Genomic DNA, 8,138 nt, shown 5'->3' on the forward strand with positions numbered 1-8,138 from the left:
TTTATTATTAAAGCAATATTAAAATTTCCTATTAATCTGGACTTGTACATGTGTTTTTGTATTTCTGTCAATTTTATATTTTTTGAGGTTATATTATCAAGTTCACCCAAGTTTAGGAAAATTATCCTGCTAATTAAATCCTTTACTGCTATATAAAATTATATATCTCTACTGATACCTTTGCTTAAAGTTCATTTTGTCAGATATCTTTATAGCAACGGTAACCTTCCTTTGTTTTTTTTGCCTTTTGTAGATTTGGTCCATCTTTTTTTCTTTCTGACTTTGTGTCATTATCTTTTATATCAGTCTCTGTTGTATTATATATTGCTCGATTAGCTTTTTTATCCTGTTTGAATATTTAATAACTGGCAAGTTTTGTCATTAGAGTAGGCCAGTCACATAATAGGCCCTTAACGAAGCTCGTTGAAAGAAAAAATGAGTGATTAATTGGATACATTTTTGTGATTAGTGATATATTCGAGTTATTTCTATTATTTTGTTCTGTTACTTATCATCATTATGCGTATAAACAATACATATATGATTATGTAAATATTTGGAATCCTACTTTTTCTGATTCTTTCTCCCTATGTCTTGCATTATTTTCTATTAAAATAATATTTTTATTAGTTTTTATTCTTTCCGCTGCTCTAAAATGTACATACTATATATTCTTTCTTTTAGTCATTATTCTTAAATTTTCGACCTACACAACGAATTAACCAAATATGAATTTAATCATACCTCTCCTATCCTATCACACAATACAAAAATCAGTTCGTCTCCTTCAATATTTTTTACAATGTTGGGTGTTTTAATTCCATCTCGTTTTTTTCAAGCCAATTTAAATTATCGCTGTGGTTTTGTATAGACAGCGTTGACATCGATCTGTCCACGTACTTACACATTCTTCTCATCACCGTTCTTTGCTGCTCCTCGGGCCTCCTCCGAGGTCAGTTTTTTTCCTCCGTGAGTTGTAATTTTCACAGATCTTTCAGTGATGGTTTCTTCGTTTCGCCTTCCCTCTGGAATGATAAAATTGCTGGGTATGAAATGTGAGAGTAGTCATTAGTTTCCCTCAGCACTTTGAAGAGGTTTTTTTTCGCTGTCTTCAGGCTCCAACAGAGAAACCTGTGTGTCGAACTGCCATCCTTTTTTCATAATCTGACATTTCTCTCGGGTTATCTTTAAGATTTTTATCTTTGATGCACAGCAGTTTGACGATAAAGAAATCCAAATCTAAGTTTGCATTTCTCTTCCATCAAGTCAGCTACCCAAATCTGACAACTTATGAATTTCATCACCTCTTCTTTTTAAAGAATGTTTTCCTCCAACGCCCTCTATTTTTTTTTTTCCTGGAACAATGAAATTAGGCTAGACTTCCTCATTCTCCTCTGCTGGTCTTCTACTTCATATTTTACATCGTCTCTCTTCATATTTTACATCATCTCTCTGTTCTACCCTCTTGTTAATTTCTTTGCGCTACCCAACAAATTCCTGTGCTAATTTTCAAAGCGATGTCCAATCGACCACTCTTCCAATTGTCTAAAATATTTTTTTTTAATTTCAATAATCCTATTTCTTCTGTAAAGGTCCTGTGTGTTCTTTTTTACGATGCCTGAAGTTGTATTGGTAGCATATTATTCCCTTCTCATATATTCCATCTTTCACTTCTTTCAATGCTTTTATCATACTTGATGTGGATTATGTATCTAACAGTCGTGAGCCTACATTTCTAGGGAGTCTAATTCTGATATCGTTTCTGCTGACTCACACTCATGGTGATGCATATCCTCCTGTGTTTTGCAGTTTGGGATTGTGAGCTCATCTTCTGAGAGACTTTACCTTCAAGAATCCTTGGAGGTCTTGATTGTAGAAATGCACCTGCATTTTGTCATTTGTTTCTGTCAGGTACCCAAAGGTACTATCGACCCAAGATGACTTGACTTTAATTTCTTAGCTTCTGTTTTTGAGACCACACGAGTGGTATAAACAAGGGATAGGTTGAAATCCAAGATTCCCAGGACTTCGGGAATCTTTCTGCCCTCCACAGACAGACCATTCTTCTTGTTCTTTCTGTCTGCTGGTAAGCAGAATTATTTTCTCTAGAGGCTCTTGGAGGGTCATGGCCTCATTCAGGAGGTCTCAATTCCGATTTCCAACCCCTCACTGTTTTTTCTCTCTCTCTGACTCTGCCGTCACTCAGGTATTCCAGGCTCCGTGTGGTAGGCACCCCACCTGGGGCCTCGCTGTGATGGTTCTAGCCAAATCTCCGTTCCCTTTCTTCTTATTTCTCTGATTGCCAGGAATAAAGGTGAGGTCAGCCTTTTCATGGGGGTATATCACCTTGACTTTGGTGGGCTGAGGATATTTTTTAATCTCAATTTTGTCCCAGGCCTAAGCTCCATTCTCCACATAGCTTAGCAAAGAGTTATGTACTTTGCATAATAAAATAATAGGTGATGATATCTATTTGGCTCAAGTTTTTTTTTTCCTAATTTAAACTCTATGTTCTGGAAACCATGAGGAGAAAAGATATGACTGACAAATATAACCTCCATCTATCTCATTCTTTAATAGCCCTGAAGGATAGGCAACCACTTTTTAATATCAGTGTTTCCTTTTCCTCCCTCCCACCATTACTCAAAAGTGATAGAAAGCAACTTACAGATGAATGGGCCAGTGATATCAATTATGTCATCCATAGAAAGCAGAAGCCGTTTCCTGCCACTCAAGTGTTTGGCTCTACCATAAAGTGTCTCTGTTCTTTCTTTCCCAGGCTATAAAATTCTAGATCTACAAAAGATCGTGATGGCTCCAGAGGGAGCCATGTGTCTAAGGTGGAGACAGATAATCCAGTTCGCTTTTTTTTTTCTTCGGCACATACTTATTAATCATACCTTATGGGACAGGCAATGTGCTAACTGCCTCAACTACAGAGACAAACAGGACACGCCTGTCCCTTGAAGAGGTCATTGTCTAGCAGAGAAGACAGGCACATAAACGAATAATGTTATACAGTATCCACATCCAAGAGAGAAGGCAGGTATTTCCTGGGATGAGCAAAGGCTTTCTGGAGGAGATGAAGCCCAAACCGGATCTCTAAAATTTACTGAGAGTCCGTCTATTCCTTTATCGAGCACAAATTTGTTGAGTATTGATTACTGATTATGTGTTGGTCATTAAGATAGGTCCTGGACATAAATCTGGTATTAACAAAGACGTAGTCCCCATCACCACAGTACTTGCCCTCCTAAACATTCACCCTGCAGAACTAAAGATGCATGCTCACAAAATCCCATACATGAATGTTTAATGGGTTTCTTCATAATAGCCCCAAACTAGAAACAAGTCTGGTACTTTGAATGAAGGAAGGGGTGTGCAAAATGGGGTCCAGCCATACCGTGGAATGCTCCTCAGGAATACAAAGAAAGGAGCTATTAATATACACAACCTTATTGACTCTCCAGTGAATATGCTGAGTAAAAAACAGCCAAACTCAGAACCTTATAGTATAAGATCCCATTTACATTATACTTTGGAAGTGACAGAATTATATAAATGGAACAGACTGGGGCGGGGGGGTGGCGGGACTCTCGTGGTGAGGGGACCGCTCTGATCTTCACGGTGGCGGTGGGTACACGACCCACGCAGGTGCTGAACTCACACGGAACTAAACACACACACACACACACGAGGGGACGTCAGATCTGAAGAAGGTCAGGGATCGTACCAACATCGATATCCTGATTGTGATGGCGCACTGTAGTTGTGCAAGATATTATAATGGGGGAAAACTAGGTAAAGGGTACATGGAATCTCTGAATTATTTTTTACAACTGCATGTAAATCTACAATTATCTCAAAAAAATTTTTTTAATTAAAAAAAAAAAAACTTTAAGGAAAAGCAATAGGACTGTTCCAGCTTCGGTTGGTGCCTGTCCTGAGCTGACATTCTGAGCTGGCTGATGAGGCTGTCATCCTCTGCCTGTGAGCACGGCTGCCTCCCACTGCTCCTGGGAACACTAAGCCTGTGGAAATGTTTTGCCCGAGGCCGAGAGCAGCCCTGAAGCCGAGCCTACTGCAGGGCTGCACCCCCCGCAGCCAGAACTTCTGGCCAGGAGGCTCAGCACTCGGGATGAATCCAAAGTCACTGCACCGTGGCGCCGCGGGGCTGCCTGCCGCTCTCATCCATCATGCCCGCGGGAGCTTCCTCGCGACGCCCCCGCCCCACGCTTCATTTTGTGACTCAGCTGCCTCACCTCAGGGCTGTCTCTGGCTAACGTTGATTCAGCATTTGGGGCTGTGTGGGCAGGTGTCCTCTCTCCCCACTGCCCCGTGCTCAGGCCCAAAGCCACACGCTTGGCCGAAAGTGATGACAACCCTGTCGGTCCAAGGCGAGGCCCTAATGCAGCATGCGGGCTGCGTCCCTCCTCCCTGGCATCACGCGAACCCGCAGACCGGCCGTGAGAAGGTGACTGTAGGTGACGCACACACAGTTCTCCTCTGTGGGATGAGATGAAGGAGACTTCGAGAGTGGAGAAGAGTGAGCGGTGTGATCAATCTCTCCCACAAGCAGTGAGGACCGCAGGGCTGGGAGTCAAGGAGGAGTCACACTGCACCCCGGGTTCCTCTGTCCCTCTTCCCGCTCGGCCATCTTCCTGACGCGCCTCCGAGCTGTGATGCTGTCACTGCCCAGGACTGTTTATACTCTCCAGTTCCATTGAATCAAATCTTGGAAACATGTACAGTACGGCTCTCCTAACCCTGCTCCAGGTAAGCGGTGTCTAGTTTGGCAGCAGCGCCCACCCCCGTGAAACCCCCTGGACGGAAGCCATCAGCAGGACGAGCTCTCGGATGCTTTACTGCTCCCAGCCGGGCCGCCGTGTGCTGAGAGGCCCTGTATTTGTCTGAAAACTGCTTTACGAACCAAGACATATTCAGGCAGGAAGAGATAACGTTTCTAAGAAAACAACGATGAAAAACTTGGCACCTTGCAGACTTTTTAAAAAAATTGCTAGAAAATTACATGTGGTCATTTTAACTAGAAAACACTGGGGACAGGGTCATAAAAACCTAGACGACGTCTGCATTGAGACTGTAGCTCAAGTATCTTAAATTGTCTCCTCTCTAAAGAAAGAGAAACTGGAAAGAGCAGAAGACGCTTTACACTCGTCGCTTATGCAGGAAAGATGAAGAAACTCCAGCAGAAACGCTTCAAAGCAGCAGCCTTGGTGCGTATCACAGTTGGTGAATACATACATCGTTTACATTACTATGTATATTCATATATTTTTTTAAATTTGAAAGAAAAGGTTTAAGCTATGCATGCTTATTTTTAATTACTGCCCACTTTAATTTTTTCCCTTTGACTAATGAACCCGTTTCCAGTCGCTTGTGTCAGAGGGCGCTGGGCCTTCCCCTCATGCATGGCATTAACCTCAGAGAGTCCGTGAAGCAGCTGCTAAGAACCAGGGCCTTGGGGTGTGAGGAGAGCAGGCCATCTGAACCCGCGGAGTCTCGGTCGCCTCACCTGTAAGTAGGTCTGACGCATGTCTCTGAAGGGGAACTGAGAGGATTAGATCATTTTTGCAACGTGCTTAGCACATTTCCTAGCATTTACTGAGCATTTAACAAACGTCGATGATCATGAAAATGACCTTGATGAATGAGTAAGCGGGGACTAATTGCCAGGCGCTGTTGCAGATGCTGAGGCCACTAGACACGTAAGCCCAGCCCCTGCCGCACAAAGCCCACAGTCCACTAGGAAGAACAGATGTGGCAGAGGTCTCCAGAGTCTGTCCAGTCAACGACTATCCACTGGGAAGCTATCACGCATCAATAACCTACTGTTGCTATGGTGATAAAATTACTATAAAGATCAAAACAGACACAGTCTCTGCCATCGCAGAGGCTGAGGTCAAGGGGAGGAGACAGATATTTAATAATTAGAATCCACAGAGTGCATCGCAGAGGACGATTCCGTCCACTGGGGGCGCACAAGTCCCGGCTGGCTTCCCTGGGCAGTGAACCCAGAGTGGGGATTTCGAGTTTGCTGGAACATTAACCAAAGGGGTGGGAGGAGGCCTGGCCCTTCAGACGGGGGCACCACCATGGGAGGATGCAGGGAGCCTGCTCCAGGAGGCACAGGGGAGGAAGGCCCAAGCTGGCCTGGGTCTGGGGAACTGGTGTGACCCAGGAGGGCTTCACAGAGGATGTAATGTTGGGATGAACTGCGAAGAATTAGTAGGTGTTTTCCAAATAAACAAGGTAAGTAGAGCTGTCCAAGAAAGGGGGCTGTGTGTACAAATGCCGGAGCCGGGGCTGGTGACAGCGACGAGGAGAAAAGGCCTGGAATGGGGCTGCAGAGGCCAGGGCTGTGTGCTCTGCCAAGTGTCAGGGGAGGGTTCGGGTTGCTGTCAGAAAGACCGCTCTGGTAAGGGTCATGGGACAGACAGGCGAGGAGGGGATTGTGCGAGAAGACAGTGCCACTGTCCAGGGATGGAAAATTAGGGCCCGGCCTGGAGTGTCTAGGGAAAAAGAGGCAGGACCCCAATGGATAGGGCGGCACTTAGCCTGGCCCTCAGAGGGGATCATAAAAGCTGACTGTGAAAAAAAGCAAACACATTTGTCTACCACTACAGAAGTAAAACAAACAAACAAACAAAAATCTGCAAACAGGAATCACTGGAGGCTTCGTGGAACAAATGGATTGTGAGCTGCACCTCCAACGGTGCACATGTTGGCAGATGGCATTTGGAAGGTGGCATTCAGAGTGTGGACAACAGCCCCAGGTGGAAACTGCCTGCCAAGGACTGTTTCTTCTACCCCGTGCGGCTTCTGGTTTATCTCTTCTAGATCTCTTCTCGCCCCTTTCCTGTGACCTCTGCCAAGATTATTTTGACCTCTGCGATATACAGTTAATCCGGGTGTTAGCTCAAGTGCATGGTGGCTTAATATTTTCCAGATCCCAGGCAATAAACTTCTGAAAGTTCTTCCTAGCCTCCACAAAAAAAAATCTGGCAAAATTAGTGAAAGAGAGATTTGGGAACTGTTTCTTTTTGTTTACATCCCTAAATAAGCCAGGAAATGCCCAAATGACAGTTCTGTGTTACTTTAGATCAGTGACTTGCAAAAGGGCAGGTTTTGTCCCCCAAGGGACATTTGGCAGCGTCTAGAGACATTTTTGGGGAGGTTATCAAAACTTGAGGGGTCAGTGCTACTGGCCTTAAGTGGGCAGAGGCCAGGAGGGCTGTCAAACATCCTACAACACGCAGATTTTCCCTTCGACAGAGAATTATCCAGCCAAAGAATTATTGATCGTGCTCAGGTTACGAAACCCTGTTTTGGACCATGAAAGAGTTTTTGAGACTGTTCGTTTCAAATTTCTAATTTTGCAGATGCGACGTGTGAAGTCCAAGATCTGAAGTGATCTGTACACGACTAGTTGGTCAACGGCGAATGGGCCAGAACCCGGACCTCCAAGGCCGTGTCCCCCTCCCTCGAGGCACCAGACACCTGCACGTTCTAAACCAAAAGGCCCGTGCATTTTGAGGCATCGGTCCTTAATCTCAACACCAAGGGAGAAGCTATTTTATCAACGCCGATCACATGGGTGGGAGTGTGGTTTGATCCCAGGCTTCCCATGATTCAAGAAGGGAAGGGAGTCTACGGTCCTGTCGCCCTGAACACGCCTGATCTCCTCTGTCTCGGAAGCTAAGCAGGGTCGGGCCTGGTTAGTACTTGGATGGGAGACCACCTAGGAAGACCAGGTGCTGTAGGCGTAAAAAATAAAGAAAGGAAAGAAAAGAAAGGGAGGGAAGGAGGGGCTGCCCCTCGCTTAGTCTGAGGGAGACACGCTGGAACCCCAAATGGTGCTGAGCAGGGGAATTGGTGTGCAGTGACCAATCCGTGATGCTGCCAAGTCTAATTATGATGAAAGGATAAGTAATTCAGTTCTGTTTTCCTTCAGGAGACAAAGGGTTTGACCAAGGCACGAATGTTTTACAGAGGACCGAACAAATGTCAACGGTGGGAGGAGAAGACGAGCGTGCAGAAGCGAAGAGTCTGCAGCAACCAAACCCCTCCCTTCTCTGCAGAACGTGACAAAAGTCCTCCTGTGCTTGCAGGGGGGTGAG

At 45.0% G+C, this 8,138-nt stretch overlaps 1 pseudogene; it reads left to right on the forward strand.

Annotated features, from left to right (window-relative positions):
- The first annotated feature begins 7,666 nt into the window (after positions 1–7,666).
- On the forward strand, positions 7,667–7,784 carry LOC112480573 (annotated as a pseudogene).
- Positions 7,785–8,138: the final 354 nt, after the last annotated feature.

This window comes from Pteropus alecto, unplaced genomic scaffold (genome assembly GCF_000325575.1).
Source record: "Pteropus alecto unplaced genomic scaffold, ASM32557v1 scaffold105, whole genome shotgun sequence".
Classification (NCBI taxonomy): Eukaryota; Metazoa; Chordata; class Mammalia; order Chiroptera; family Pteropodidae; genus Pteropus; species Pteropus alecto.